The sequence below is a fragment of the Aethalodelphis obliquidens genome, unplaced genomic scaffold (assembly GCF_003676395.1).
Source record: "Aethalodelphis obliquidens isolate GAN/ISIS:26980383/991018 unplaced genomic scaffold, ASM367639v1 scaffold29, whole genome shotgun sequence".
NCBI classification, from domain to species: Eukaryota; Metazoa; Chordata; class Mammalia; order Artiodactyla; family Delphinidae; genus Aethalodelphis; species Aethalodelphis obliquidens.
Window position 1 is genome coordinate 13,456,887 of NW_020837973.1, and position 6,716 is coordinate 13,463,602.

The window sequence follows — 6,716 nt, forward strand, 5'->3', positions numbered from 1 at the left end:
TGCCTCTCGGGTGTTCATCTAGCAACAGGAGTCCTTATGGAATTTGTTCCGAAGAGTTTACCAGTAATAAACAAGTCCAGTCAACAGCTCCCGGCTATGATGAATCTTGGTCCTGACATTGGACACTCTGCTGCTAGTGACAAAGTAAGAGAATGTCGGCTCTGAATGTCAACTCTATCCTGTACCTGTCAACCCACTCACCTCACAAGTGGAAGAGAAAAGGATTAAGCTTGCAACATAACCTCCCCTGGGAAGAAGCATCACTGTTGCTTTCTGGTAGCCTGACCTTGCCCTGAGCTGGTAAATGAGAATTGCAATTTGTCTAATGCATAACCAGTTCCCATGTAATCTCGGCAAAATGTCAAAGGGAGTTTTGAGACTTTCTCAGCATCACTTTGGTGATTAAAGAATATTCTCTCTTTGGGTAACAACACATTTTATGGGGTTAGTTGCCTCTCGCCTCAGGGCAATGTATTCCAACCCTTCACCTCTGCTCCTTAACATAATGTTGACTCCTTGGATAAAAATGCAAGGAACTTCTGTTGAATGAGCTAACTGCTGGAAATATGATGACTGCAGCTGAAAGAAATGAGGTGTGTACCACAGACCACACAAAACAATGAAAGCAATTTAAAGGCAAAATGTACAGAGTAACTAGGAACAATTTTGCAATATCAAAAGCATATGAGTGGCCCGCTGCTTTGGGTGATGCTCTGCAGACCTTGGTGTTCTCCCAGCCTGGTCCAGGAGACTCTCTGCATGAGACCTGGACAGCTAGCAACTTCCATCTTCAAAATCAGCCTTTCTGGTGCCCGAAGACCGTGGCCACTCTGACTGGTGCCGGTGTGGTCTGCGCTCGGGGTGAGCGTGGTCCGTGCGGCGTTTCCTGTTCTCACCCCTGTGCCGCTGCAGCTCGGGCCTTGCCTGACACAGCCCGACCATGGCTTCAGCTGTGGAGGAGCTACAGAAAGATCTAGAAGAGGTGAAGGTGCTGCTGGAAAAAGCCACTAGAAAAAGAGTACGTGATGCCCTGACAGCTGAAAAATCCAAGATTGAGACAGAAATCAAGACCAAGAGGCAGCAGAAATCACAGAGGAAAGCAGAGCTTCTGGAAAGTGAAAAGCCTGCCGCTGTGGCTGCTTCTATAACGACAGAGAGACAGTGAAAATCAGCAATTATGGATGGGATCAGTCAGATAAGTTTGTGAAAATCTACATGACCTTAACTGGAGTTCATCAAGTCCCCGCTGAGAATGTGCAGGTGCATTTCACAGAGAGGTCATTTGATCTTTTGGTAAAGAGTCTAAATGGGAAGAGTTACTCCATGATTACGAACAATCTCTTGTAACCCATCTCTGTGGAAGGCAGTTAAAAAAAGATCAAGACAGATACCGTTCTTATCTTATGCAGGAAGAAAGCGGAAAACACACCGTAGGTCTACCTGACTCAGGTTGAAAAAGAATGCAAAGAGAAAGAAAAGCCCTCCTACGACACTGAAACAGATCCTAGTGAGGGATTAATGAATGTTCTAAAGAAAATTTATGAAGATGGAGGTGATTATGTGAAGCGAACCATTAATAAAGTCTGGGTGGAATCAAGAGAGAAACAAGCCAAAGGAGATACAGAATTCTGAGACTTTAAAGTCTTTTTGGGAGCTGTGATGTGGATATATTGATGTTTCCAATAAGGAAATGTTGGTGAGCTGCGCACATAAATTTGACATATAACTAACTACTTACACAGTCTAAGTAAAGGCAATGAATTCTCCATTTCCTACTGGACGATTCATTTAAATAAAATATGCTTATTAAACACTCCCTCCAAAGATGGTTTCCTTAGTAACTGGGTCATTTTATTCAAGAAAAGGGTAATGTTGTATTCTAGTGTGAAATGTGAAGAAGCAATGTAAAGAAGCCTAATGAAAATGCCACATTGTGTGTATTATTGTTCAGAAACAAAAGTTATTGCTTGCCTTTCAGTTCCTGACATCAGCTCCCACCAATGTAGAAATAAAAATAAAACGTGAATTTTTGCATTAAAAAAAAAATCAGCCTATCTGGCCAGCCCTAGAGGGTCAAGTCAGCCATTAGGAACCGGAACTTTCCAACGCAGTCCATTTCCTGCTGATTCAGAAGAGGGGCCAAAGCAAGGACAACCTGCAGTTGATTAAGCACCCTGTGATCTGTGTTTTTCCTTCCGGTTTGATTCCCTGCCTGTTGCCCTTTTAATGAAACACTTTGTTGAGCAAGAGCTCCATCTATGGGAGAAATCAGTTGTATTGATTGTACCCTTAACATCACCAAGATTATAATTTATTTACACTAGACCAGTGATTTTCAAGTGGGGGTGATTTTGCCCCCCAGGGGACTTTTTTGGCAATGACTGGAGACATTTTTTGTTCTCATAACTGGGGTTGCAACTGGCATCTAGTGGTTAGAGGGCAGGGATACTGCTAAACATTCTGCAATGCACAGGATACCCACCCCCCATGACAAAACATTTCCCGCCCTAATAACAAGGTGGAGAAATTCTGCCTGAGAACAAGAGAATTGGTGAAATTTATGCTTACAGATGGGTTTCCCAGGCAAAATATTAATTTTTGATTGAAATCTTTTCATATTCCCTACCACTACTTTAAGCTTCTCATGTCCCCACCTTTTGTTATTGCCCATGGATTTGTCAAACTCTTTCACCCTAAGGTGTTAATGGCTTGGTTCATTAATCTGCATCTGGGCTATTTGAGAAAGGGAACTAGAGGGAGAGGACAATACTCAAGGCAAAGAAATGAATCTGTAACAGTAGAGTTTTAGGGACTGCTCCCTAAATGGGATCAATACTTTGGGTTCAACCTATCCTTGTGGCTGATTAAGGAAATAAAACTCTATCCCCTTGTGTTCAAACCACTGTAGTTGACATTATAGTTGTAAAAGTCCTCATGGTATGAATACAATGCTGAGAAAGATTTCAGTTTTCTTGGATTCTCCGCTCAACACGTGCTGTTCAGCAGGTCACCGTTCAGTTTACTAAGTGGGGTTTTGAAGAACTAAATACTAAAGGTCAGCTTCTGAGAGATTTTCCTTTTGTCCACAGAGAAGCACATGTACCCCTAGAGTTTATGATAGAGCAGATTTTTATAAAAATATAGCCTTGGGCCAGACTTTTCTGTCCTCTGAGGACTCCTCATTGCAGACTATGAATAAAACATTGAAGCCTCATGCTTCAGGACTGTCATAACCTCAAGTGCTTTGAGAGACCAGCCCCTGCCCCACAGAGAGTAATCTTTGTACCACCTGTAGAACCTACCTATCCTATTCCAGGGAACCCTAATCTAGCCATGCTACCTGCAAGAAAAGCAAGGATAAGCCCATGAGCCTAAAAACATGAGTCATCTCTCTTCATCTACATGGGTTTGTCTCTCTCCTCCCCTCTCTAATGACTCAGCATTAAATTCATCTCATCAACCAATGAGCACCTACAGTGTACAGCATGGGAATGCAGAGATAAATGAGAGCGTCCTATTCAATGAGATGTCCAAACAAGGGCGTTGTTCCTGCATTCCCTGACTCCAGAACACTTTTCCATTTTGGCATCTGGCCCTGGATGTTGCTCTTCAAGGAAAAACAGGCATCCTTGAAAGTTACCTGTCCATCTATTTGGTCATTAGCAACAACAGACTAAGCATTAAACCCTGGAAGTCACTAAGATCTTGCCCAGGTTTTCTACACAATATCTAGATTTCTACACTGTGACTGTACTAAGCAAAGAATATAGTGAGAAGTATTAGCGCATCCTAAAAGTTTATATTAAATGAGTAATGATTTAATAACTTTCTTCTTCAAGTGCCATCAGTAAGAAATTGTACAGTGTTATGGGATGCGATTTATTGGTAATGAAGATTGCCACGGTGCAGCCAGTTTGCCTCATAATTTGTGGGAAAGAAACAAGATTAAACAGGAATTTGAAGGGAAAAAATGAGTTGAGAAAAATTGGCAACAGGGCTCATGCAGTATTAATTGTAATTGAGAAAAGAGCAACCCTGCTGAATTTAGGGCACTTTTATATATCAATACTATGTGCACTTATAAAACAAATGTTCCCCAAACTATCTGATGTCTGATCATTGCTTTTAGTCAAATGGATCTGATGAGTAGTGAATATTAAAATGATATTCTCAGTAATTGTAAGAACATAAGGTAGAGAAAATAATAATGCCACGTCTACAAGCCAACATCAACTGTGAAAGGTGCTGGGTTGTTCTCTTCCCAAGTAGGACTTGGTGAGATGGTTGGAGGAGTGTGGGATGATGGGGGAAATGAACAGAAGTGGTATGTAAATAAACTATTGCAACATTTTATCTTCTTAGTTCCAAGAATAAAAACTTTCCAGAATATTGGACACTCATTCTAGGATCTAAATATAGTGAACAAAGAAGAAGAAAACAGCTGGCCAGGACTCCATCTACTCCTAACAGATCAGTATACAGCAGTTCAAAAATCTAGGATTATAGGGTTTGCGAAAGATGAAAAGTCTGAGTTATATACTCAGATTTGTGTGTAATGGTATTATTTGCTAGTCAAAATGCTGCTGAATTTTGGTTTGCTAGTTCACTTCTTTTTGCAATACAGAAAAAATGTGTTTTAAAAAATATTAATATTATATCTACATTGGGCTTATGTTACTAAGAATATGTAATTGCTTTTGTTACCAATAAACCAAGGTTAATAGTTAGGCAGTTTGGGGCAATTGCTTAGATTTCTCATGTTCCATTTGAAAAGGGAGGTTATTAAATCATCACCCATTTGTTACAAATTTATAAAGCACTACAGTTTCAGTCACATACCCTGCATACTTCAAACCCAGAAGACCAGATTTTCTACTCAGCCTCTTTCAAGAGCAGCATGGATGGATCAAGGTTCTAAGAAACTATGGGTTTTACAATCATTTCTGCAGACCTCTGAGGTTAGAAGGAGGCAAGGATCATCTGACCGCCCTCACAAGGTCAAGGCAGCCATGAGGAGCCAGAGTCTCCAGGGCTGACCATTTTCTGCAGGTCCAAAGTCCATGCTGTGTCTTAATTATGTTAAGTCTAATGTATCCAACAAGAGTCTGTCTAACTGAAGATTTGAAGACTTCCTAAAGTTGTTCATTCTATTTGGGGACAGATTGAACTATTAAAAGCACTGTTTTTTTTACATTGATCTCAAATGTTTACATTCTAGTAATTTTCATAGGCAACATTGATCCTAGACTACCCCCAGGGCCAAATTTAAAAATCGTGTGCGTGTGTGCGCGTGTGCCTGTGTGTGTGCGTGCATGTGCCTGTGTGTGTGTGCATGTGTCTGTGTGTGTGTGTGTGCGCATGTGTCTCTGTGTGTGCATGTGTCTGCGTGCATGTGTCTTGCGTGTGTGTGTGTCTGTGTGCGTGTGTCTTGTGTGTGTGTGTCTTGTGTGTGTGTGTGTCTTGTGTGTGCGTGTGTGCGTGTGCGTGTGTGTGTGATAACACTCGCTGCTCTGGAGACAACCCTTGCAGTATCTTTGGACAATAGGCAAGTGTCATAGTCCATGTCCCCACTCCTTACCTTGAGACTTTTCTCAATGGGCTAAGTGACAACATTTCTTTATATAACTTAGAACCAAATCTCCTCTGTAGCTTAGGATCAACTTTGATAACACGTTGGTTCCTGTGTTCTCAACATAACTTGTCTTTGTCCATATGCATTTAAAGTTTGACATCCGTAATAGCAGCAATAGCCCAGCAGGCTTCTTATCTAGTAAAGCAGAGATGTTACTTCTTCTTTCATTCATTTTTTTAAAAACATTTTATTGGAGTATAATTGCTTTACAGTGGTGTATTAGTTTCTGCTTTATAACAAAATGAATCAGTTATACATATACATATGTCTCCATATCTCTTCCCTCTTGTGTCTCCCTCCCTCCCACCCTCCTTATGCCACCCCTCTAGGTGGTCACAAAGCACCGAGATGATCTCCCTGTGTTATGCGGCTGCTTCCCACTAGCTATCTACCTTAAGTTTGGTAGTGGATATATGTCCATGTCTCTCTCTTGCTTTGTCACACCTTACCCTTCCTCCTCCCCATATCCTCAAGTCCATTCTCTAGTAGGTCTGAGTCCTTATTCCCATCTGACATCTAGGTTCTTCATGACTGCTTTCTTTTTTTTTTTTTTTTAGATTACATATATATGGGTTAGCATACAGTATTTGTTTTACTCTTTCTGACTTAACTTCACTCTGTATGACAGTCTGTAGGTCCATCCACCTCATTACAAATAACTCAATTTCGATTCTTTTTATGGCTGAGTAATATTCCATTGTATATATGTGCCACATCTTCTTTATCCATTAATCTGTTGATGGACACTTAGGTTGCTTCCATCTCCTGGCTATTGTAAATAGAGTTGCAATGAACATTTTGGTACGTGACTCTTTTTGAATTATGGTTTTCTCAGGGTATATGCCCAGTAGTGGGATTGCTGGAACATATGGTAGTTCTATTTTTAGTTTTTTAAGGAACCTCCATACTGTTCTCCATAGTGGCTGTATCAATTTACATTCCCACAAGCAGTGCAAGAAGGAATGCACTTTTCTCCACACCCTCTCCAGCATTTATTGTTTGTAGATTTTTTGATGACCAGTGTGAGATGATATCTCATTGTAGTTTTGATTTGCAGTTCTCTAATGATGAATAATGTTGAGCA

General features: G+C 40.8%; 1 pseudogene; it reads left to right on the top strand.

The window, feature by feature from the left end:
- The first annotated feature begins 937 nt into the window (after positions 1-937).
- LOC113630210 (calcyclin-binding protein pseudogene) lies at positions 938-1,632 on the top strand (annotated as a pseudogene).
- Positions 1,633-6,716: the final 5,084 nt, after the last annotated feature.